General features: G+C 40.7%; 1 pseudogene; it reads left to right on the top strand.

The window, feature by feature from the left end:
- Window positions 1-16,674: 16,674 nt before the first annotated feature.
- LOC133244167 (zinc finger HIT domain-containing protein 3-like) lies at window positions 16,675-17,139 on the top strand (annotated as a pseudogene).
- Window positions 17,140-25,185: the final 8,046 nt, after the last annotated feature.

A 25,185-nucleotide genomic window follows, 5' to 3' on the forward strand; every position in this document is an offset into this window, starting at 1 on the left:
TCAAATCTATTCTTTAAAAACAAAATTAAAATTGCATGTAAAATTGAACCCCTGGGTGTACCCTCATATCATTCTCTCCCTTTTTCCTTGCTGTAAGTAACAACTATCCCATCCTGCATTTGTTTTTAGTTAGCCTCATGTACATTTTAGTGCTTTTTCTCTCTCTATATATATATAACTATATACATGACTGTATGACTGTATCTAGAAATAACACACATTCACCATTGTATTGTTTTTCGGATTGTTTTAAACTTTATGTAAACAATATCATACGTTAGGTATCCTTCCTCTGCTTTTTTTTTTTTTTTGTAAACATAAGGTTGTAAGAGTCATCTAGCCTGATGCACGTACATTTAGTTCATTCCTTTTAGCTATAAGGAATTCCACTACATACATATACCATATGTATTCACTTATTCTCATATTGATGGACATTGAGGTTATTTTCAAACATCTATTCTCACAAACAGTCCTGCATCACATGTGTACATATGTCCTTCTGCATCTGTGCCTAGGTTGCTTCACAGCAAGACATTTCCAAACTTCTCTTTTTTAATACAAATGCTGGTAAGAAATACATTTTAATGTCATGATCCATGATATAAATGGAAACAAAAGTTTCACAAAAAGCTTTCATATTTTCTATTCCATTTCATTTTTTAAAAAAGTCTGATGATCCAGAAGCAGATCCAGGTTTTGTGGGGACTAAAGTTTATACAATTTGAGCACTCTCTTTAGAAAAAGAATAGAAAATTATGAATAAAAATATATCAGTCAGATATTGGAAGAAGCTTTGCAAGTGAGAGGTCCTGAAGCTGAAGCTTCATTAGTTTTAGGGTCCCTCTGAGTAGACACACTAAATTAATTTAATGATTCACTTATAATGATGGATCTCTACCAGCAGTTTGAGAAACATCACTCTATACCTAAAAGTGAGCTAGCTGGGTCATGAAATATGAACACTGCAACTCTGAGTTTTGATAAATGTTTATATCCAGGTAACCACCACCATGATCAAGATAACAAAAGCTTCCATTATTCCCAAGTGTTTCTTCCTGCATTTTGCTGTCAATCCCCAGTCAACCACTGATCTGCTTTGTCATTATAAATTTGCTTTGCTTTTTCTAGAATTTCAGATTGGTGGAATTATACAGTATGTATTCTTTTGTGTTTGGCTTCTTTCACGCTGCATAATGTTTTTGAGATTTATCCATATTATTGCTGTATTTATCAATAGTTTGCTCCTTGTTTGTTCCTGAGTTCCATCCCATCACTGTTTATTCACCTGCCAAAATATATTTGGGTTATTTCCACTTTATTTTTTAATATTATGAGTAGAGCTGCTAAAAAACATTTTTGTGCAGGTTTTTGAATGAACATAAGTCTTTATTTCTAGGGTAAATACCCAGGAATGGGATTTCTAGATTATTTATCTAACTTTATATAAAACCACCAAACTGTTTTCTAGAGTGGGCTTACCATTTTGCTTTCTCACCAACAGTGTATTCCAGATGCTCTGCATCTTCTCCAGAACTTGGTATTGTTAGAGGTTTTTTTCTTAGCCATTGTCTTTTTCTTAGTCAGTGGTACCTTATTGCTGTTTTAATTTGCATTTCCCCAATAGTTAATGATGTTGAATATGATTTATGTGCTTATTTGCCATCTGTGTATCTTTGGCAAAGTGTCTGTTCAAGTTCCTTGCCCATTTTTTAGTTGGGTTGTTTGTTTCTTACAATTAAGTTCTGAGAATTCTTTATATATTCTAAATGCAAGTCCTTTGTTGGATATGTGATTTGGTAATATTTTCTCCCAGTCTGTAGTTTGTCTTTTCATTCCCTTAACAGTGTCTTTTCCAGAGCATAAGTTTTACATTTTGGTGAAGTCTAATTTATCTTTTTTTAAAAATGGATCATGATTTTGGCATCCTATCTGAAAACTCTTTGCCTAACCCTAGGTCACATATATTTTCTCCTATGTTTTATCTTAATGTTTATAGTTATATACTTTCCATTTGGATTTTTTGAGCTTTGTTTTTTCTTTTGTATAAAGTATGTAATTTAGATCAAGGTTCTTTCTTTCTTCCTTCTTTCCTTCCTCCTTCTCCTCTCTGTCCACCCTTTCTAGGCATGTAGATATTCAGTCGTTCTAACATCATTGTTTGTAAAGACTGTTCTTTCTCCATTTAATTGCTTCTGTGCTTTTGTGAAAAAAAATCAGTTGGTCATATTTGTGCGACTCTACTTCTGGACTGTGTCTAATCTGCGTCTCTATGCCCTTGCCAACACCACACTGGGTTGGATACTGTAGCTTTAAAGTAAATCTTAAAATAGAGTGATACAATTCCTCCAACTTTAGTGGTCTTCTTCAAAATTGTTTTAGCTATTCTAGTTCCTTTGCCTTTCAAAATAAATGTTAAGATCAGCTTGTCCATATCTTAAAAAAATTCTGCTAGGATTTTTATTAGAATCACATTAAATTTACCTGCCTAGATCAATTTAGGCAAAATTGACATGAATTTTATGTTGCATTTTTCAATCTATAAACATGACATGCTTCTCCATTTATTTAGGGCTTCAATTTCTTTCATCAGCATTTGCAGTTTTCAACATACAGATCATGTATATGCTTTGGTAGATTTATTCTCAACTATTTAATTTGTGAGAGAACCCATTATAAATTATATTATTTTATTTTTTAAATATAATTTTAAGTTTCCTTTTGACAATTGTTAGTATATAGAAACATGATTGATTTTGTTTCTGTTGACGTATCCTGTGACTTTTCTAAACTCACGTTTTAGTTCCACGAGTTCTTTGTAGGTTCCTTGGGATTGTCTATGTAAACAATTATATCGTCTGCAAATAGAGAAAGTTTTATTTCTTCCTTTATGAACTGTATGCCTTTTATTTATTTTCCTTGTCCTACTGCACTGGCTAGGACTTCCAGTATGATGTTAAATAGGACTGGTGACAATGGACATCATTGCCTTGTTCCTGACCATAGGACAAAGTATCCAGCTTTTCATGATTTCGTGTGATGTTAACTCTATGTTTTTTATAAATGCCCTTATCAGCTTGTGTCAGTTTTTTTCTATTTCGAGTTTGCTGAGAGTTTTTAATCATGGATGGATGTTGAATTTTGTCACATGTTTTTTCTGTATCAATTGATAATGATCATATATTTTTCCTTCTTTGGACAATTATGACAAGTAGGTAGATTACACTGATAAATTTTTTAGAATTTTTTTTGGCTACACTGGGTCTTTGTTGCTGCACACAGCCTTTCTCTAGTTGTGACAAACCAGGGCTAGTCTCTAGTTTTGGTGCACGGGCTTCTCACTGTGGTGGCTTCTCTTGCTGCAGAGCACAGGCTCTAGGGTGTGCAGGCTTCAGCAGTGGCATGTGGGCTTGGTAGTTGCGGCTCATGGGCTCTAAAGCATGGGTTCAGTAGTTGCAGCATGGAGGCTTAGTTGCCCTGTGGCATGTGGAATCTTCCCAGACCAGGGATCGAACCTGTGTCTCCTGCATTAGAAAGCAGATTCTTAATCACTGGACCACCAGGGAACTCCTACTTTTTAGAATTTTAGAAGGATATGTAAATATATGTCTATATAAAATTATATAGAAATATATATATCATTTTTAAATAAAGTATTAATACATGTATACACACATACATATATGTGTGTGTGTGTGTGTGTGTGTATATATATATATATGCATACATACATTTTATTTTTAGAGCAGTTTTAGGTTCACAGTAAAATTTGGCAAAATGTGCACAGAATTCCCACCTCCCTACCCCGTCCTTGCACACAGCCTCTCCAATCATCAACAACCCGAATCAGTACGGTACATTTATTTGTAACAATCAATGAGCCAACAATGACACATCATTATCAACCAAAGTCCATAGTTTACATTAGGGTTTACTCTTTGTATATTATATAGTCTATGGGTTTTGACAAATGCATAATGACATGTATTCACTCTTATAATGTTATGCAGAATAATTTCACTACCCTAAAAATATCCCAAGCTTTACCTGTTCATCCCTGCCTTCCCACCACCCCATATCAACCAACTACTTATCTTCCTGCCTCCCAACTTTTGTTTTATCCAGAATATCACACAGTTGGAATCATTAAGTATGTAGCCTTTACAGATTGACTTCTTTCACTGAGTAATATGTTTTTGTTTCAGTTCAGTTACTCAGTCGTGTCTGAATCTTTGCGACCCCATGGACTGCAGCACGCCAGGCTTCCCTGTCCATCACCAACTCCCGGAGCTTGCTTAATGTCCATGTCCATTGAGTCGGCGATGCCATCCAACCATCTCATCCTCTGTTGTCCCCTTCTCCTCCTGCCTTCAGTCTTTCCCAGCATCAGGGTCTTTTCCAATGAGTCAGTTCTTCCCATCAGGTGGCCAAAGTATTGGAGCTTCAGCTTCAGCATCAGTCCTTCCAATGAATATTCAGGACTGATTTCCTTTAGGATGGACTGATTGGATCTCCTTGTAGTCCAAGTGACTCTCAAGAGTCTTCTCCAACACCACAGTTCAAAAGCATCAATTCTTCAGTCCTCAGCTTTTTTTATAGTCCAACTGTCACATCCATACATGACTACTGGAAAAACCATAGTTTTGACTAGACAGACCTTTGTTGGCAAAGTAATGTCTCTGCTTTTGAATATGCTATCTAGGTTGGTCATAGCTTTTCTTCCAAGGGGCAAGTGTCTTTTAATTTCATGGCTGCAGTCACCATCTGCAGTGATTTTGGAGTCCAAGAAAATAAAGTCTGTCACTGTTTCCACTGTTTCCCCATCTATTTGCCAGGAAGTGATGGGACCAGATGCCATGATCTTAGTTTTCTGAATGTTGAGTTTTAAGACAGCATTTTCACTCTCCTCTTTCACTTTCATCAAGAGGCTCTTTATTTCCTCTTCGTTTTCTGCCATAAGTGTGGTGTCATCTGCCTATCTGAGGTTATTGATATTTCTCCTGGCAATCTTGATTCCAGCTTGTGCTTCCTCCAGCCCAGCATTTCACATGATGCACTCTGCATATAAGTTAAATAAGCAGGGTGACAATATACAGCCTTGATGTACTCCTTTCCCAATTTGGAAGCAGTCCATTGTTTCATATCTGGTTCTAACTATTGCTTCTTGACCTGCATACAGGTTTCTCAGGAGGCAGGTAAAGTGGTCTGGTATTCCATCTCTTTCAGAATTTTCCACAGTTTGCTGTGATGCACACAGTCAAAGGCTTTAGCATAGTCAAAGAAGCAGAAATTTTTCTGGAATTCTCTTGCTCTTTTTTTAATCATGATGTGTTATTCTTTATATGTTGTCTATTATATATGCATATATTATATATTACTGAATTCAATTTTTAAATCTTTGTTGAGATTTTTTTTTTTTATTTGGTTGTGCTACTTGCTTGGCAGGCAAAATCCTAGTTCCCTGACCAGGGATCAATCCCTATGCAGCAGAAGTGTGGAGTCCTAACCACTGGACCACCAGGAATTCCCCAGCTGGGGATTTTCTTCACCTATGTTCATGAGGAGTATTGGTTTGTAGTTTTCTTTTTTGGACTCCCTTTCTTTGGTTTTGTTATCAAGGTAATGGTAGCCTCCTAAAATGAGTTAGAAAATGTTACTTTCTCTTTATGTTTTCTGGAGAGCTTTTTAAAAAGCTGAAGCTGTATTGTAGCCAAATCAACTGACCATTCAATGTAACATAACTCAGCATTTTTTAATCTATGAAATTATTCCACAGCAGATATTTCATTTTTTAAAAAATTATGTCTGTTGGGAGGAGAGGTACCCTACAAAAGGAGACTGATTTCTGCCAAATTTCTGTCCTGAATAGTTTTTTGTTTTGTAATTTTAGACAATCTTGGATTATCTAAATTTTAGATAATCTTTAGGGGAGACCCTAAACACTTGTTGGACTTTTGGTAAAATGACTTCTACTATTTGGAATCCTAATTCTGTTTGATTTGGATTTTTAAACAATTTATAAAGGCCTAATACATTTCAAAACCACTTAGTATTTGTACATTCTTCAGAACAGTTCATTTTAAGGGAAGAAATATACATGTGTGTATATATTTGTATACATGTAAAAATCAATTTATATATATATAAAAATAAAAACCATGACAATTATTGTGTGAAACAATGATTTAAATATTTCTATTTTTTTTTCTGGAACCAGTGACACATTGAAAACATTCTTACATAAACAAAGGCATGGAAGTGTGAATTGCTGAGGGATATTGGTGTTCAGCAAATGCTTTTATTTGCCCTGAAAATCAGATGTATGAAGGGGCATAGTAGGAAATAAAATTGGAATGGCAGTTGAAAGTAAGGGTCTTAAGTGATAAGCCCTTAGACTTTACTGACTGCTCACTCATATTCTGAACAGAAGAGGTGATAAAGAATAGTGGTTAAGGACCAAAGTCAAGTGAGAGAGATCTGAGTTCCAAACCTAGTTCTGCCATTTAGTAGCTATATTTCCTTTCCAAGAGACTTATTTTTCCTAAGCTTCCATTTTCCTATCTACAGAATGGGGTTAATGATGTTACCTACTTTGAGGGGTTGTTATGAAGACTAAATAAGATAATATAGAGAGATATTATATGTGGTGCCTGCCACATAGCAAATATTCAGTAAATATTAGTGACTACCTGATAAGAGCTGTGCTTCAGGAATATTAATCTGGCAGCAATGTGTATAAATTATGTAAGTACATGGCTTTCCTTCTTAAAACAGAATCAGAGCCTTCCAAGGTTTGTGCCAAGAATATTTCAGAAAGCTGAATCTCCAGGTGGAATGGCATGTCTCTGCAATTGAATTACCAAGATTTAGAGGCTACTCTGAAGGTCAGAGAAGAGGGAGTCACGACTGCATTACTATTTTCTATATTTCAGCGTTCCCATACACTGTGCTATTTTTAAGCACTGAAATTCAAGTATTTTTGTTGGTGTAATACCATTATCCTAGACATTTGTTGACAACTTTATTTACTCTCTTTAGGTCCTTTTCAAACCCTCTTTCCTTCTGCTCTAACCCCCTCCTCATCACTACCACCATAAACTCTCCCATCCCCTCCTTACCACCCAGTTCCAGTAACTCCCTACCTCTGCTAACTTCTTCATCCTCCACTATGCTCTCTCAGCCAAAATACTGAGTGAGGATTAGATAGGAGGAGCCTCTGAAGTAGGAAATCTCCCCACAGGAGATGAAGAAAAGTCAGATTTAGCTAGAGCTCACAGGAGAGAAATCATTTTCAATCAGAGGAAGTAGCCCTGAAAACTCTGTGGGTTGCTAAATTGGGCAAGAAAGTTTAGAAGCTCTTCCAGACCAGCTACAACAGAGATGATGTTATGTGTGTGGATGTGTGGGGGGGTATAATGGAAGAGCAGTAAAGCTGCAAAAAGCAGCAGAGCCAGTAGTGGCTAGCAGGGTATTTTGTCATTTAAAAAATATATTAAATAATACTTAGTTACATTAATCGGAGAAGGCAATGGCACCCCACTCCAGTACTGTTGCCTGGAAAATCCCATGGACAGAGGAGCCTGGTAGGCTGCAGTCCATGGGGTCGCTAGGAGTCGGACACAACTGAGCAACTTCACTTTCACTTTTCACTTTCATGCATTGGAGAAGGAAATGGCAACCCACTCCAGTGTTCTTGCCTGGAGAATCCCAGGGACGGGGGTGCCTGGTGGGCTGCCGTCTATGGGGTCTCACAGAGTCGGACATGACTGAAGTGACTTAGCAGCAGCAGCAGCAGCAGTTACATTAATATTTTTTAAACTTTGTAAATTCTGCTGACTTTTCAAAGTCAGTTTGAGTAGGATTCTGTTTGTTACTTGTTGTTCTAACACAAACCCCAGCTGAATACAATTCTGATGCTAACCACCTGCAGTTGGTGCAAGACTACACAAATTTAAGGGCACAGTTCTCAGCAAGACTGCCCTTACATCAGATGCCAGCAACACTCTGAGGGTCCCCAAGTCACCCACACTTCTGACCAACTGGCAAAAATTCAGGGATTCCTATGATCCCCTCAGGTTCAGTAAGTCACAAGAATAACTCACAGAACTTAATGACTCAGGAATGCACAGTTTAGTCAATTCAGTTGTGCCTGACTCTTTGCGATCCCATAGACTGCAGCATGCCAGGCTTCCCTGTCCTTCACCAGCTCCTGGAGTTTACTCAAACTCATGTCCATTGAGTCAGTGATGCCATCCAACCATCTCATACTCTATTGTCCCCTTCTCCTCTCACCTTCAATCTTTCCCAACATCAGGGTCTTTTCAAATGAGTCAGTTCTTTCCATCAGGTGGCCAAAGTATTGGAGTTTCATCAGTCCTTCCAATGAATATTCAGGACTGATTTCCTTTAGGATAGACGGGTTGGATCTCCTTGCTGTCCAAGGGACCCTCAAGAGTCTTCTCCAACACCACAGTTCAAAAGCATCAATTCTTCAGTGCTCAGCTTTCTTTATAGTTCAACTGTCACATCCATACATGATTACTGGAAAAACCATAGCTTTGACTAGACAGACCTTTGTTGGCAAAGTAATGTTTCTGCTTTTGAATATGCTGTCTAGGTTGGTCATAGCTTTTCTTTCAAGGAGCAAGCATCTTTTAATTTCATGGTTGCAATCACCATCTGCAGTGATTTTGGATTCCCGAAATATAGTCTCTCACTGTTTTCATTGTTTCCCTATCTATTTGCCATGAAGTGATGGGACCGGATGCCATGATCTTTGGTTTTTGAATGGTGAGTTTTAAGCCAGCTTTTTTACTCTCTTTTTTCACTTTCATCAAGAGGCTCTTTAGTTCCTCTTCGTTTTCTGCCTTAAGGGTGGTGTCATCTGCATATCTGAGGTTATTGATATTTCTCCTGGCAATCTTGATTCCAGCTTGTGCTTCCTCCAGCCCAGTGTTTCTCATGATGTACTCTGCATAAAAGTTAAATAAGCAAGGTGACAATATACAGCCTTGACGTACTCCTTTTCTGATTTGGAACCATCTGTTGTTCCATGTCCAGTTCTAACTGTTGCTTCTTGACCTGCATACAGATTTCTAAGGGGGCAGGTCAGGTGGTCTGGTATTCCCATCTCTTGAAGAATTCCCATCTCTTGAAGAATTAAGTGCAGGAATGCACTGCACTTAACAATTTAGTTTTATTTAAAGGATACAACCAGGGCCAGCCAAATGAAGGGCAGGGTGAAACCTGGGAGGGTTATGAACACGAAGCTTCCATATCTTCTGCCTGGGGAGCCAAGACGTGTCACCTTCCCAGCACACCTGTATTTACCAACCAGGAATTCCTCTGAGCCTCAGCATCCAGAAACATTATTGGGATTTCATTAGGGAGGCCTGATGCATTGGGTCATTAGCCACATGATTGGACTCAATCTTCAGCTGTATTAGAGATGTTTGCTCAGGTTCCCCCTCCTTGCTGTCCCCCCTGCCTCTGCATGAATTCAATCCCTCACCACTTCTCACCTGAACCCTTAGTACAGCTTCTTGGTTCCCATTCTTATTCCATGTCAGTTTCTCACTGGTTGGGCCTCCTTATTCTAGCAGTTTCTCTGCCTTGATGAAGCCCCAGGAGATAAGCTTAGTCTGGAATAGTACAGGTGGGAGTTCTTCATCCCTAGTTAACCTGCAAAGTCCAAAGACAATCTTGAAGATCCTTGTTACCTGAAACAGAGAATATAATTAATGGGAAATTTAGGATGTTTCTCACTATTCTCTCATCTTCTTGTCAAATCTGTCTTTTTGAGGTCCATGTCATCCATCCATTCATCTTTTATCCCTTCTGAATGCAATGATCTGCCAGATGCTTGGCCATTTTCCTCACCTGACTCATGGCTTTCCTGTTCCTTTCCTGGGCAATTATAAAGTCCATGTGGCCTCTCTTATCTCCAATCCAATGAATTTCTTCTTAACTCCATGTCATCCACAATCCTCTACTGTTGTCATGCTGCCATGTCTCCTTAGACACTCTTATTAATTCTTATGGCTTTAGACACAGTCTGTGTACTCATGACTCCTAGTTACTCTTCCAGTTCAGGCTTCTCTTCTGAAATTCATACCTCCATATTCAGTTGCCTGTTTAGCATATTCCTTACATGACTCACACTCAGGCATCTCAAACTCAACTTCTCAAAACTTATATATTGCTTCTTTGAACTTCCTTTGGCAAATCTGCTACATTTCAGCAAATGATACCATCAGCCATTCAAGTGTGCAATCTACCTTTCTCATCCCTTCATTTATTCTATCAAGTCCTATTCATTTTACCTCCGAGATATATCCTGAATCTGTTTACTCCTCAACATCCCCAGTGCTGTCAACCCAAGCCAATGTATCATCCCTTTTAGCCTGGATGATTGCAGGAGTGTCCATCAGGCCTCTATTTGTTCTTGTATTCTTTCAACCCATTCTATACATAGAGAACATGTATGTAAGTTGTTGGGTTTTTTTATGTACACATTTTATCTTTATTCTCCTCCTTAAAAATATTTTAGAGGCTTTCTGTTTTCTCGGAGGATGTTGTTCAAGATCTTTTGCATGTTCAACAAGGGCCTTGCATGATCTGGTTCCCTCAGTCTTTCTGGCTTGCTTCCTGCCACTCTCCCCTTTGTTCACTGGGCCTGTCACACAGGCCTTGCTCTTTTCTGAAGATACCAAGCTCCCTCATGCCTCAGAGAGTTTATACATACAGTCCCATCTACTTTGAACATTCTAGACACCCTTCTCCTATCTCCATCTACCCCTTAGAATGTGACAGAAGACACAACTAAATAAAATACAACTCTCTTTCCTTAAGAGCTCATGGTTTAATAAGAGACTTGTGCTGTGCTGTGCTTAGTTGCTCAGTCGTGTTCAACTCTTTGTGACTCCATGGACTGTAGCCTGCCAGGCTCCTCTGTCCATGGGGATTCTCCAGGCAAGAATACTGGAATGGGTTGCCATCCCCTCTTCCAGGGGATCATCCCAAATCAGGGATCGAACCCAGGTCTCCTGCATTGCAGGCTGATTCTTTACCATCTGAACCACCAGGGAAGCCCAAGAATACTGGAGTGCATAGCCTATCCCTTCCTCAGGGGATCTTCCTGACCCAGGAATTGAACCAGAGTCTTCTGCATTGCAGGTGGATTCTTTACCAGCTGAGCTACCAGGGAAGTCCAATAAGAGACCTACATGTAAGCAAAATAAATAAATAAACAAAAATTCCACTGCAGTATATAAATGCAACAGAAGTATGGCCAAAGGAAGAAATATTCACTATCTCTAAAAGTCAGGAAATTTAAGTAGAAGAACCATACGTCCCCAAGGACAGAGGCAAGGACTCGAGGTGATATAAGCAGTTTGGCGTTGTTGGAGAGTAAAGGCAAGGGGGTTGTGGGAGATGACTTGGATGTTGTGTTGATGGTTTTATCCAATATGCAAAGAAGTTGCCCTCTATAAAGGATTCTATGTAGGAGAAATATGAATACATATCAACTGAAGTGCTATCAAACTGGTAATGATGAGAGAGAAGGGCCTCAATAGAAGAAGGTGAAGGCAGGAAGTCAAGTAGGAGAATGCTATGATAGTCTTGGCAAGTGGGGATGGCAACTGAATTAAGGCAAAGGTAGTGAAAATGGAAAAGGAGATGGGCAGAAGATATTTTTAAGGGGGAGAATTTGATAGGACTTGAGGACTGAGCAAAACATGAATTCTTGCCTTTATGGAGTTTGCATTCTACTGTAGAGGGCAGATAATACGTCCAATAAACAAACACATACATGACACAATCCCTGTCATGCTACAAGCTATGAAGAAAATAGAGCAAAGTAAAATCCCAGCAAATGAAGGAGAGAGTTATTTTAGATGAAGTGGTCCCTGTGAGGGGATGACACCTGAACAGAGAAATGAGCCATGTGAATATCTGGGGAAAGAGTATTTTAGGTAGAGTGAACAGCAAGTACAAAGGTCCAGAGATGAGAATGTTCTTGTCATATGTCTGAGGAAAAACAGTGAAACTAGTGTGATTGAAGTACAAAAAAAAAAGAAAGGGGAGAATGAAGAAGATAAGGTCAGAATATAGCAAGAAGCACATAGATCATGGGAAAAACCTTGGGTTTTAAGTGTGATGGGAATCACTGGAGGGTTTTGGAATAGGGAGTGGCATATCCTAACTTATACTGTAAAAAAAATCACACCCAGAAGACTACAGTGGGACAAGTGGAAGCTGGGTAGCCAGTTAGAAGGAAGGGATCTGGGTGAGAGATGATGGCAGTTTGGACTAGAAAAATAGTGATCAAGTTGGTGATAACTAATCAGTTTGGTTTGTATTTTGATGGCAGAGCTGATGCAATGTGTTGATGGATTAAATGAGGGTAGCAGAAAAAGAAAGGAGTCAACAACGACCCCAGTGTTTCTGGCATGAAAAACAGGCTGAATCACTGAGCCATTTACTGAGATGGAAAAGACTGATAGACAGGAAGTCAAGAATTTGATTTTTAGACATGTTTAGTTTGGAATACTATTAGACTTCCAAGTAGAGTAGCTATTGGAGATATGATTAAGATATATAGTTTTGGATACATTGGCATATAAATGATATTTAATATGATAGAATTGGTTAAAATGAGTATAAGCAAAAGCTGAGAAGAAGTCCAAGGATGGAACAATAGAATACTCTAAGGCTTAAAGGTTGAGAAAAGAAGGAAGATCTAACAAAGAGACTGAGAAGGAGTGTCCAGTCAGGTGAGAAGAAAATCAGTAAAGGATAGAAGCCAGGTAAAGGTAGTCTTTCAAGAAAGAGGAAATAATCAACTGCTTAAATGCTGCTATTAGGTCAAGTAGTTTGAGAATTGGATTTGGCAACATGAAGGTTATTGGTGACCTTGATAAGAGAAGTCTCAGAGAAGTAACAGAGATAAAAGGTTTTAAGTATCATAAAAGGTTAATATACAGTAGATAAAAAGAAAGTGAGAGGATTCTCTACATCAAGAGGAGCAGAAAAGTAGTGCAGTACCTGAAGAGACATATGCCGTCTGAGGAGGGTTCCTTCAAGAAGGGAGGAAAGACTGGTGATGCAGAAGAAAGAGGAACATAGGTGAAGAAGTAAAGTTCTCGAGTAGGTGAGTTCTCTGGATATTTGAATATATAGGCCTGGAGCTTAAGAGAGAGGTAAAGGCTAGAGATACAGATTTTGGAATGATTAAACTATATATGAAAGGGGCAAATGTGAGACTGACAGAAATTGGGATGAATGAAAACCAGAAGCCAGGGAATAGCCACAGGTATCAAAAATTAGAGGAAATAAGGGGAGTAGATCCAGTAAGGAAGATTGAGAAAGAATATCCTCTATTTTTCAGCTATTTTTATGCTCACAGCACATGGCATATTGTTTCACTTCTCATGCCTGTAAAGCATTTCCTTCCCTGGATTCATACCCATCTTTCATAGTACTTTATAAAAATCTTCATTAGCACTTATTTCACTGCATTTACATTATATGTCTGCTTCTTCCACCAACCTGAAAGCTCCCTCTGCCAAATACTTTATTCATCTTCTTATCTACAACTCTTAACATAATGCATAGAAGGTGCTAAATGAATGAGGCATGGAGCAGGGGGAAGTTAATCCACAAATAGAGTGTGTGATATATAAGCATAAGAAAGTGTGAATATGCCTTTTATGCCTTTCTGAAAGAAATAGACATGTTGGAAAGAATTCACCAGAGAAGCCATCTGGCATATTTTTTTGTAGAAAGGTTTTGAATTATGAATTCAATTCCCTTAAAATAGAAAATATAGAATTTTCTCTTCATTATTGTTTCAGTTTTATAAGTTTTATTTTTCAATAAAAATTTCCACTTCATATGAATTGCCAAATTTATTGGTATAAAGTTGTATTCTCTTACATTTTTAATGTCTATAGGACCTGTGGTAATGCCCCCTTTTTATTGTTGATATTGGTAATGTATTCTCTTAAATTCTTCTTTGATTAGTCTTTCTAGAGTTGATTAACTTTTTTAGTCTTTTTGAAGATTAGTAAGTTTTGCCTTGTTGATTTTCTCTCATTTTTTTGCTATTTCTGATTTTATCTTTATTTCCTTTTTAAACTGTCTTTGCATAAATTGCCTTTTTCTAAATTTCCATCCACGCTCTGAATTCTGTCAGTAGTTCTCTAGCTAAAGTGGCCCACTGGAGAAGTCTCAAGTCTGGAAGGAGTGGGCTTGCATTATTACTCCACCATGCTCAGTCATTAGCTAGGAGTAGGTTGTGGGAAGTGTGGCCTCAGTTGTGAACACACTGGCGGATCTACATCAATATCTGAGGTCATCAATTAACTGTGTACCACAGCAGGAAATCCAGTGGCCCATTTTCAGAAACACCACAATCCACTCCTTTCCCCACAGATCTACTTCTTGCTGGTTTGGGGGAAAGCTCTTCCATGGACCTCTCTTTCTGAAGAGAAACTTGGAAGAGGGTTAGTGGAATGAACTACAGAAACTGGTCTGGAGGCCACGATTGATAACTCATTCTCTCCCTTTTCCACTACCTACTCTAAATTCTTCTCACCTTCAGTTACCAACTTAGCAGGTCTTGGTGGCTTATGTGGTGGTGTGGTTCAAACTTCTATTTCTGTGGAGACTAAGCTCCTAGAAACCACATCCTTCTGAGGCCAGAGTTGCTGCATGTGTTCACAGTTACAGTGAGGCAAGGGAGCATCAGGATATGCCCAAGCGGATCACATGGAATCTGTAAAAAGCAGTGATACCTTCTACTGATCAGGGTCAGTTTTCCCTGTCATGATGGTGACTTCTCTTTTCATCTACTGGTCCCTTGAATAATGAATTCAAAGTGCCCTGGTGCAATCATAGCTCATAGTTCAACAGAACCTTTGTTATGACCCTTGACAGGAGTGTAATCCCTTTGGGGACCAGTACCTCCAACCCTACATATTCCAGATTTGTAGGTATTGGAAACAAAAAAATCCTCTAGTGGGGCACTGGTAGTAAAGGTAAGCGCAGCTATTTCTGCATCCACTCTTTGGTTAGTGGACCCATGTATTTTTCCTACCAGGTTCATAAAGGCCAGGATTTAATGTGTATAACATATCCTGGATGATAGCATCTTAGTTTTTCAGAGTTGCCACTGGCATTTCACTTGAACCTTTAGAAATGTCATTCTAACTCTTTATCAGGTCAGTTTGTTCTGATTGGTGTGGTACTGATGAGGTCATAGGTCCACTCTCGCACTTTTTTTTTTTTTTTTTAACCATGAAACAGTTGCCCTGTTTGGATGCTACGTTATGCAGGATTCTGTGCCTGTGGATTGGACATTCCACAAACCCCAATACAGTTATCATGAAAATGAACTACTGGCCCCTCCAGAATGGAAGGAACCCAATGTAGTCAACTTGTCACCAAGTAGCCAACTGTCTCCCTGAATAACAGATTCAAACTAGGGGCTCAGCATTGGTCTCTATTGCTGATATGTTGGCCATTTAGGCATCAACAGCTAGACTGGCCTTAAAAACTTGGAGTCCAAGCTTCATGGGCCCACAGCTAGCTTCTGTCTTCCATGGTGGCTCACTTGGTAAAGAGTCTGCCTGCAATGTGGGTGACCCAGGTTCAATACCTGGGTCGGGAAGATCCCCTGGAGAAGGAAATGGCAACCCACTTCAGGAGCTAGCTTCTGTCTCTACGTGGGCACACCATTTGTGTGCCTGCGTTAGCTTCTTAGGGCTGTGTTACCAAAGTGATTTAAACAACAGAAATGTATTTTTAAACAATTTTTAAAAGTATTTATTCATTTATTTTTGGCTGCACTGGGTCTTCAGCAGTTGTGGTGCACGTGCTTAGTTGCTCCAGGGCACGTGGAATCTTCCTGGATCAGGGATTGACAGGTGGATTCTTACCCACTGTACCACCAGGGAAGTCCTAAACAATAGAAATATATTGTCTCACATTCTGGAGGCTAGAAGTCTGAGATCCAGGTGTCAGAAGGCTTGAGTCCTTCTAAGGGTTGTGAGGGAAAACCTGTTCCATGTTCTCTTCTCTAGCTTCTAGTGGTTTGCTGGCAATCTTTGGCATTCCTTGGTTTCTACTGCATCACCCTCATCTCTGTTTTTATCTTCACGTGGCATTTCCTCTGTGTGTCTGTCTTCATATGGCCTTCTGCTTATAAGGATACTGCTGCTGCTGCTGCTAAGTCGCTTCAGTCGTGTCCGACTCTGTGCAACCCCATAGATGGCAGCCCACAAGGCTCCCCCGTCCCTGGGATTCTCCAGGCAAGAACACTGAAGTGGGTTGCCATTTCCTTCTCCAATGCATGAAGGTGAAAAGTGAAAATGAAGTCGCTCAGTCGTGTCCGACTCTTAGCGACCCCATGGACTGCAGCCCACCAGGCTCCTCCATCCATGGGATTTTCCAGGCAAGAGTACTGGAGTGGGGTGCCATTGCCTTCTCCTTATAAGGATACTAGTCACATTGAATTAGGGCCCATCCTACTGCAGTTACGATGTCATTTTAAATAATTACATCTGTAAGAACCCTATTTCCAGATGTCACATTTTGAGGTATGGGGGATTAGAACTTTAACGTATAAATTGGAGGGAGGAGGCAGGCTTGGAGCGTGTCCCAGAAGAAACCATGGCGTCGCTCAGCTGTGGTACCACCGTCTGCGTTATTTGGAGAAGCCCAAATATGGCTGCCCCGCCTGCTTTGTGCCCTACTGCTCCTTGCCCTGCTTCTGGAAGCACAAAGAGCACTGCAAGCCTGCAACTGATCTTGTTGAGAAAAAAATAAGATCAGCTCTTACTGCAAAAACTAAAAAGTGTGGAAAATGAAGATGATGATGATGACTCTGTAGCTGATTTTCTCAATAGTGATGAGGAAGAGGATAGAGTGTCTTTGCAGAATTTAAAGAGTTTAGGGGAGTCTGCAGCGCTGAGGAGCTTACTGCTCAAGCCGCACCTCAGACAGTTGATGGTTGACCTCAATCAGGCGGACGACAAGGCCAAGCTTATGCAGGCCTGCATGCAGGAACCCTTGTTTGTGGAGTTTGAGGACTGCTGCTTGAGTATCGTGGAGCCATCTTAGAACAAGCATCCTTAAGGTGGATGACTGTGCTGTCTGCTCCTCCTGGGAGGCCATCATGTGTGGGCCCTGCCCAGGGCGGTGCTTCCAGGACTCAGCAGCCGACGTCAGGTGGGCCGCCCCAGCCCCCTCTCCAGCACTGCAGGCTGGGGCACAGGCAGGTGGAGGTACTCACGGTGGCAGACCCGTATGGAGAAAGAACTTGACGTTCAAATGGTTGTTTTTAAGTGTTTTATTTTTGGTATAATTAAGACAAATATTCACTGAGTTTCTACACCCATTTGAGTAAAAACTTGCTCAGTGTTTCTAAATAAAATTATGGTGTGATGGTTCAAAAAAAAAAAAAATGGGGGGGAGGATACAATATAACCCACAATAGTTCCCATCAGACTGGTTCCAAGGTAGCCAATGATTAAGATTGGTAATGACAATTGGATGAGTTATTCTACTTCATTGTTTAGTACCTTTTCCCTGGCAAGTGCAAAATGTGTTACAAAAATCTTCACAATTCATGCCCATTCCTGTATATCCACCCACAAGACTCTACCCTAGACCTTCTTGTCTTTGATCTTTCAGGCCTTTTACTTCCCAGCCCCCTACCAGCGAGCCAGGCCATTGACATATGCCCAAGCATCTCTATATATTTACTTCAGTCTGCTTCTCCTAATATACAAACTAAATGACCAGGGACACTGCTTTAACTCTACCCATTAGGAAGATTTTTCCTCTTCTCTATTTTTCAAAGCCTATCAAGTATGTGGCTACAAAGGAGCCACTATCTAATTTTGGTTTATACCCACATACTAAGCTGACTCATCCATTAAACCAAACTCAGCCTTTATTCCTTCTCCTTCAGCTGGTCAGCTGTTGGTGCAGCTATGGTGGGTGACATGGGAGTCTGGATTACTTGGTCCTGCAGCTTACAAGTATCTCAATTGTGCTTGAGCTCCATTTCAGATGTACTATTTCCATCTTATAATAAATGCTACTGGGTCCATCTGAACACCAAAAGAACGCAGACCATAACGGGCAGTTCTGGGCACAGGGTCACTTGGAGTCCCATGGTTAAGTGTTTGGTTTCTACCAAGGTGCAGTATCACACTAGGAGTTGTTTCTTAAAACTTAGGTAATTTTCTGCTACAGATAGAATGGCCCCACTCAAGTCCCAGGGACTACACTTTGATTTTTCCACAGAGGCTTACCTAAGTTCTGTCTTAATTCAGTTTGGGCTGTTATAATGGAATACCACAGACTGGGTGGTTTAAACAGCAGAAATTTGTTTTTTGACAGTTTTGGAGGCTGGAAGTCTGAGATCATGGTGCCAGCATGTTCAGGTTCTGATGTGATCCCTCTTCCTGCTTTGGAGACAGTCACCTTCTCATTCTCACTCTGCCCTCATGGGGGGTGGGGGCAGCCAGGGAGAGCTATCTGGTGTCTCTTCTTCACCATCACGTTGGGAGTTGAGGCTTCAACATATGAATGGGGATGGGGACAAATTCAGTCCATAATATTCCACCCCTGGCCCCCTAAAATTCATGTCATTCTTGCATGCAAAACACATTCACTCCATCCCAACAGCCCCCAAAGTCTTAACTCATTCTAGCATCAACCGAAAAGCCTCCTCTAAATATTATCTAAATCAGATATAGTGAGACTCAAGGTATAATTCATCCTGCGGCAAAACTCCTCTCCAGCTGTGAATCTGTAAAATCGGACAAGTTACGTGCTTCCAAAATACAATGTGGGTGGAGGGGGCAGGCATATAGGATAGGCATTCCCATTCTAAAAGAAACAGGAAAGAAGGAAGGAGTGATGGGTCCTAAGAAAGTTCAGAATTTAGTGAGAAAAATTCCATTAGATCTTAAGGTTTGAGAGTAATTCTCTGGCTCAGTGCTCTGCTGTCCAGGTCCTACGGGGTGGCAGCATCACTCCCAAGGCTTTGCTGTCTAGTCCCACTCCTAAGGCTTCCGGCAGAAGCCACCTGCCTGTCAAAACTGAGGCAGTGGCCCTGACGACCATCTCTTATTCTGTCCTGTCCAATTCAATAAATCCAACAGCCGTCCTTTATTTTTTCCCATCTCTGTCCTCTTCAGTTCAAATTGGCAGTGTTTCTGCTCATGTAATCCCATATACTCCTTTTCAAGTAATAATCTAGTAACGCTGTTGGGTTTTTCATTCAAACACGTTTTCTCATTTTTTGCAACATGGGTAGGCTGAAAGTCTTCTAAGTCATCAAGTTCTAGTTTCTCTTTGCTTTTTAATTCACCTCTCTCCTTTCATGTTTTACTCTAAGTAATAAGGTGAGACCAAGCCCTTCCTTCAGTACTTGGCTTAGAAATCTCCTCAGCTGAATATTCAATTTTATCACTCAAATTCTACCTTCCACAAAACACTAGGACACAATTCAGCCAAGTTCTTTACCATTTTATAACAGGAATCACCTTTCCTTCAGGTTCCAGTAACATGTTCCTCATTTCCATCTGAGATCTCACTAGATTTTCCCTTAATGTCCATATTTCTAGCATGTAACTTAAAATCATTCCAGCCTTTACCCCTTATCCAGTTCCAAAGCTGCTTCTGCATTTTAGTTACTTATTGCAGCTGTACTCCACTGCTCATATCTGTATTAGTCAGGCTCCTCCAGAGAAACAGGAGTTAGATAGAGATGTAAATTTATTATAAGGAACTGGCTCACGTGATTACAGAGGCTGAGAAGTCCCAAGATTTGCAATCAGCAAGCTGATGACCTAAGAGAGCCAACGTGCATGTCCAGTCTGAGTTCAAAGGCTTGAGAACCAGAACACCTATGGTGTAAGTTCCAGTCTGAAAGTTGGCAAGCTCAAGATCCAAGAAGAGACAAGGTTTCTGTCCAAGTCTGAAGGCTAGAAAAGACCAGTGTCCTAGCTATACAGTCAGGCAGTTGTAATTCCCTTTTACTCAGTTTTTTTGGGTTCTATTCAGGTCTTAAATTGATAGGCTGTGGCCCACCCACATTAGACAGGGCAATCTGCTTTACTCATTCTACCAATCCTATGTTAATCTCATCCAGAAACAAACCCCTACCCCACCCAGACGCACCCAGATGTTTGACCAAATTATTTGGGTACTCAGTGGCCCAGTCAAGTTGAAACAAAATTAACCACCACAAGCTCCAAACTGCATCTTTTCCCACTCTTGACCCCTCTAATACAAGAGTCTACTGGAATAGTAACAGAGATACTTGTATAGGAGACCGGACCATCTGAAGAGCCCTTCTGTTCTGGGTCTCAAAGCTGGAAATCTTCTGTTACCTAGTATATAAGCTGGAGAAGTATTCCTAGATACGGAATATGCCCTAGAAGATGAACAGAGATACCAAGCCCCGTGCATTCTTTGTGGCAGGGGATGCAAGATGCAACTTTTTTACGTGTAAGGATGGACCCTTAAAAACTTCACTGAAGTGACAAATCCTTGAATCTTTGCAGCATTTTTCTACTTTCTGGAGCATGGGCCTTACCAATGCCTCCAGCATACTAGCCACCTCTTGCTTGCACTTGTCTGCCCAGCATAATATCATCTATGTAATGGGTCAATGTGATATCCTATGAATTGTCCAGGTGGTCCAGATGTCTTTTGACTATGACAGAGGATAGAGTTAACTTATCCTTGAGGCAAAACTGTACGTAAATATTATTTATCCCACATGTATGTGAACCTTTTCTGATATCTTCTCTAATTAGAATGGAAAATAATTCATTCAACAAATCACTGGCCATACACCATATCTTGATGCCTTATTAATCTGCTCTTGCTAAGTTGCTTCAGTCACGTCCGACTCTGTGCGACCCCATAGATGGCAGCCCACCAGGCTCCCCCGTCTCTGGGATTCTCCAGGCAAGAACTCTAGCAACAATAGTATGCCCAGCACAGCAGGTGTGATTAGAGCTGTTACTTGCTAAAGCCTGCAATAGTCTACAGTCATTCTTCAGGATCCATCCAGTTAGTTTCTGCAGGGGCCAGACTGGCTAATTAAATGGAGACATGACAGGGACTGGGCTTCCCAGGTGGTGCTAGTGGTAAAGAATCTGCCTGCCCATGCAGGAGACACAAGAGATGCAGGTTTGATCCCTGGGTCAGGAAGATCCCCTGGAGGAGGAAATGATAACCCACTCCAGTATTCTTGAAGAATTCCATGGACAGAGGAGCCTGGCAGACTACAGTCCATGGGTTCATGAAGAAGTTGGACATGACTTAGAGACTAAACAACAACAGCAGCAACAAATTACAAGGTTGGTGCCAAAGTAATTGTGGTTTTGGACTGTTGACATCTGCCATTTGATACTGGAATATATTCTTAAATGTGGTTATGTTATTCATCATTTTAATGCACATTTCTTGCTATATGTTTTTTGCTAATGAATTATTACTTGCTATGTATTTTATATATATTTTAAACTATGGAAATAATGTTAGACAAAAAAAGCAAATTCAAGCGATTTTCTTATGCAAGTTCAAAATGGGTCATAAAGCAGCACAATTTGCAAGGTCAACAACACATTTCTCCCAGGAACTGCTAATATACAGTGCAGTGGTGGTTGAAAAAGTTTTGCAAAGCAGACAGGAGCCTTGAATATGAGGAGTGTGGTGGCCTGCCATCTAAAGTTGACAATGACCAACTGAATCATCAAAGCTGATCCTCTTACAACTACATGGGAAGTTGCCCAAGAACTCAACACTGACCATTCTACGGTCATTAGGCATTTGAAGCAGACTGGAAAAGTGAAAAAGTTCAGTAAGTGGGTGCTTTATGAGCCGATCACAAATCAAAAAGAACTGTCATTTTGAAGTGTTATCTTCTCTTATTCTGTACAACAACAATGAACCATTTCTCAGATTGTAACATGCAATGAAAAGTGGATCTTATATGACAACTGGTGATGATCAGCTTAGTGGTTGGACCAAGAAGCTCCAAAGCACTTTCCAAAGCCAAACTTGTACCCAAAAAAAAGGGTCATGGTCATTGTTTGATGGTATGCTGCTGGTCTGACCCACTACAGCTTTCTGAATCCCAGCAAAACCATTACACCCGGGAAGCATGCTCAGCCAACTGGTGAGATGCACTGGAAACTGCAGCCAGCACTGGTCAACAGAAAGGGTCCATGACAATGCTGACCACACATTGCATAACCAATGCTTCAAAAGTTGGATGAATTGGGCTACAAAGTTTTGCCTCATCCACCATATTCACCTGACCTCTTGCCAACCGACTACCACTTCTTCAAGCATCCTGACAACTTTTTGCAGGGAAAATGCTCCCACAAGCAGCAGGATGCAGAAAATGCTTTCCAAGGGTTTGTTTACCTAATCCTGAAGCACGGATTTTTACATGACAGGGATAAATAAATTTATTTCTTATTGGCAAAAATGTGTTGACTGTAATGGTTCCTATTTTGATTAATAAAGATGTTTGAGCCTAGTTACAAAGATTTAAGATTCAGGGTCCAAAACTGTAATTGCTTTTGCACGTAACTGTCAAATAGATCAATTCCAATTACATACACAGGAACTGAAGAAATGATCATTGGGTGGGCCCACAGACACCATGGACCCGCTGTTACTGACTTTAGCAAGGACCCCATTTACTACAAGGCCCTCATAAGTGTCCAGTCTAACAGGGGGCCATGACAATGCTTGGGTCTCAGGGTACTGATATCCATTTTTTGAGTCAATTTTCTGGTTATCCCTCTTCCACGTTGTGTACAGTCACTATAGTAAATGGCCACAGGTCTCTTTGGGGAAGGACTGGAGAATTATTACATGTATAACTTGCTGAAGTGCTGCAGGATCTGCCATCTCTTAGTCAATGGATTTCGGATCTGAAAAGTGGCCCAAATCCAGACATTGAACAAGGGATAATGAGTTTTTGGCTAGGGTTGGGGGTGAGGGGGACCATCTTCAGTCTCCTATTTTTCCATCTTGGCCTATTTTTGGTTGTAGATGTTAACTTTACCTCTAGAGATGCTAGGCTCTATATCCATCTTCATAATTCCCTGTCAAGGCCCTTGGCTGCCAATCTTGTCAGAAGTGGCTCATCTTTTTAATATTTGTGGCCTCCTGGTGATTAAGTGCCACCATCTGGCCTGTATTACTTGGGGGAAGGGGGATATTATTTCCATAGTTATTAATCAATCCCAGCTCTGTTCCAACCCCAGACTGTTCCTATGTCAGCCCAGACTTCTTGGTGATGCTCTTGCCCCTCACCAGAGGATTTCTGACGGCCTCAGTGAATGGTGTGTTTCCTGGGCCTTCCTGTGGAACATAATCCTCTGATGGGTCCTCTGGCCTCACACCTATTCCTGCATGCCCACTTCCTTGTCTTTTTATTCATTCTTCTACCACATGCCAGGGTAACTGAGACATTTCTACTTTACTCAGCATTGGCCATCCCTTTCTCTAGGTTCCTAAAAGCCCCCCTGCAGTTTGTTTCATCCCCAAGGGTTTTTGCTACGGTGTTAAATCCTGTACCTCCAGAAAGTGCTCCTAATTCAATGAATCCCTGATTATACAGTCTTATATTCCAGCCCCTTTGATCAAGCAACCTCAAAATTCAACTGCAAGATACTCTCCTGGCTTCTGTCTGTATACGCTAGCTAGTTCTTACAGCTCTTTGTATATAATCTCTTTCCTTCTGTATCAGGCCAAGTATGTTCTCAGCTGGGCTTCGCTAGGATTTAACTCTAGTTACTGCCCTGGCAGCCAGTAGAAGAGGTAGGGACAACTTCTATGTTGCCTTGTGGGGCAGTGGCTCTGCAGTGTCTTTCAGCATGAAGGGAGTAAGAAGAAGAGGTAAACCACCTCTGCAAATTTTGAGAGTTCATGTGGGGCTTGCAGAACTAACATCCTTACAGATGTCCATTCAGATGCACTATCTCTTGTTTCAGGTTTTCTCAACCAGGGCCCTGACCTGTTGCCTCTCTGAAGTCCTGAGTCAGTGGCTTAACTGTCAGCTCTTCCACTATAGGAGATAAAAGCCTCTTTGAAAGCTACTAAAGAGGCCCACTGTCTCTCATACTTAACCATTAACCAAGGGAGAACCCTTGCTTTCTCCTTATTCCTTTCCAGAGTGTCACTACAACTTGGCAGTAACCAGTAAACCCCACTGCCCTTACAGGTATGTTTCGCCCCCCAACCACCATGTATTTCACATGCCTGAAATTGTGCCTGCAAGGGCTTTCTCCTCCACTGGGATGTTTTCCCAGGTTGTTCTTAGTCGCTCAGTCGTGTCCAACTCTTTGCGACCCCATGGACTGTAGCTCACCAAGCTCCTCTGTCCATGGGGATTCTCCAGACAAGAATACTGGAGTGGGTTGCCATGTCCTCCGTCTCGGGATCTTTCCAACCCAGGGATCGAATCCTGGTCTCCCGCATTGCAGGCAGATTCTTTACCATCTGAGTTACCAGGGTAGCCAGGTTACTAATGATTAAACCTTTAGCAGCTAGATCACCAACTGTGTTAGTAACTACCCATGCCCCTACACTACTCGGGAAAGCATCATCTTTGTTTACAAGGTAGTGAGTGTGCCATCACACTTTCTCAACTTTCTATGTTTTCTTGGACCTCTCCTGGTACCACCTGTGCTAGTTTGGGCCCTCTAAGAGGCAGTTGCCAAAGTGTGATTTGACATGTACATTAGCTAGGGCTGGGTGGCTTAAACAATAGAAATTTATTTCTCACTCTTTTGGAGGCTAGAGGTCCAAGATCAAGATGTCAACAGGTTTGGTTTCTTTTGGGGCCTCCATCCTTGGCTTGCAGATGGCCACTTTTGCAGCATGGCCCTTCCTCTGTACACATACCCCGAGTGTCTCCTTACGTGTCCAAATTTCCTCTGCTTTTAAGAAATCAGCCAAACTGGGTTAGGGTTCACCTTAACAGGTTCATTTTAACTTAATTGTGTCTTTCAAAGACTCATCTCCAAATACAGTCACATTCTGAGGTACTGTGGGTTTAGAGTTTCAACATATGGATCCTTCAACATATGGATCTTGGGGAAATCACAATTCAACCCATAACAACATACAAGATAT

This window comes from Bos javanicus, chromosome 3 (assembly GCF_032452875.1).
Source record: "Bos javanicus breed banteng chromosome 3, ARS-OSU_banteng_1.0, whole genome shotgun sequence".
NCBI classification, from domain to species: domain Eukaryota; kingdom Metazoa; phylum Chordata; class Mammalia; order Artiodactyla; family Bovidae; genus Bos; species Bos javanicus.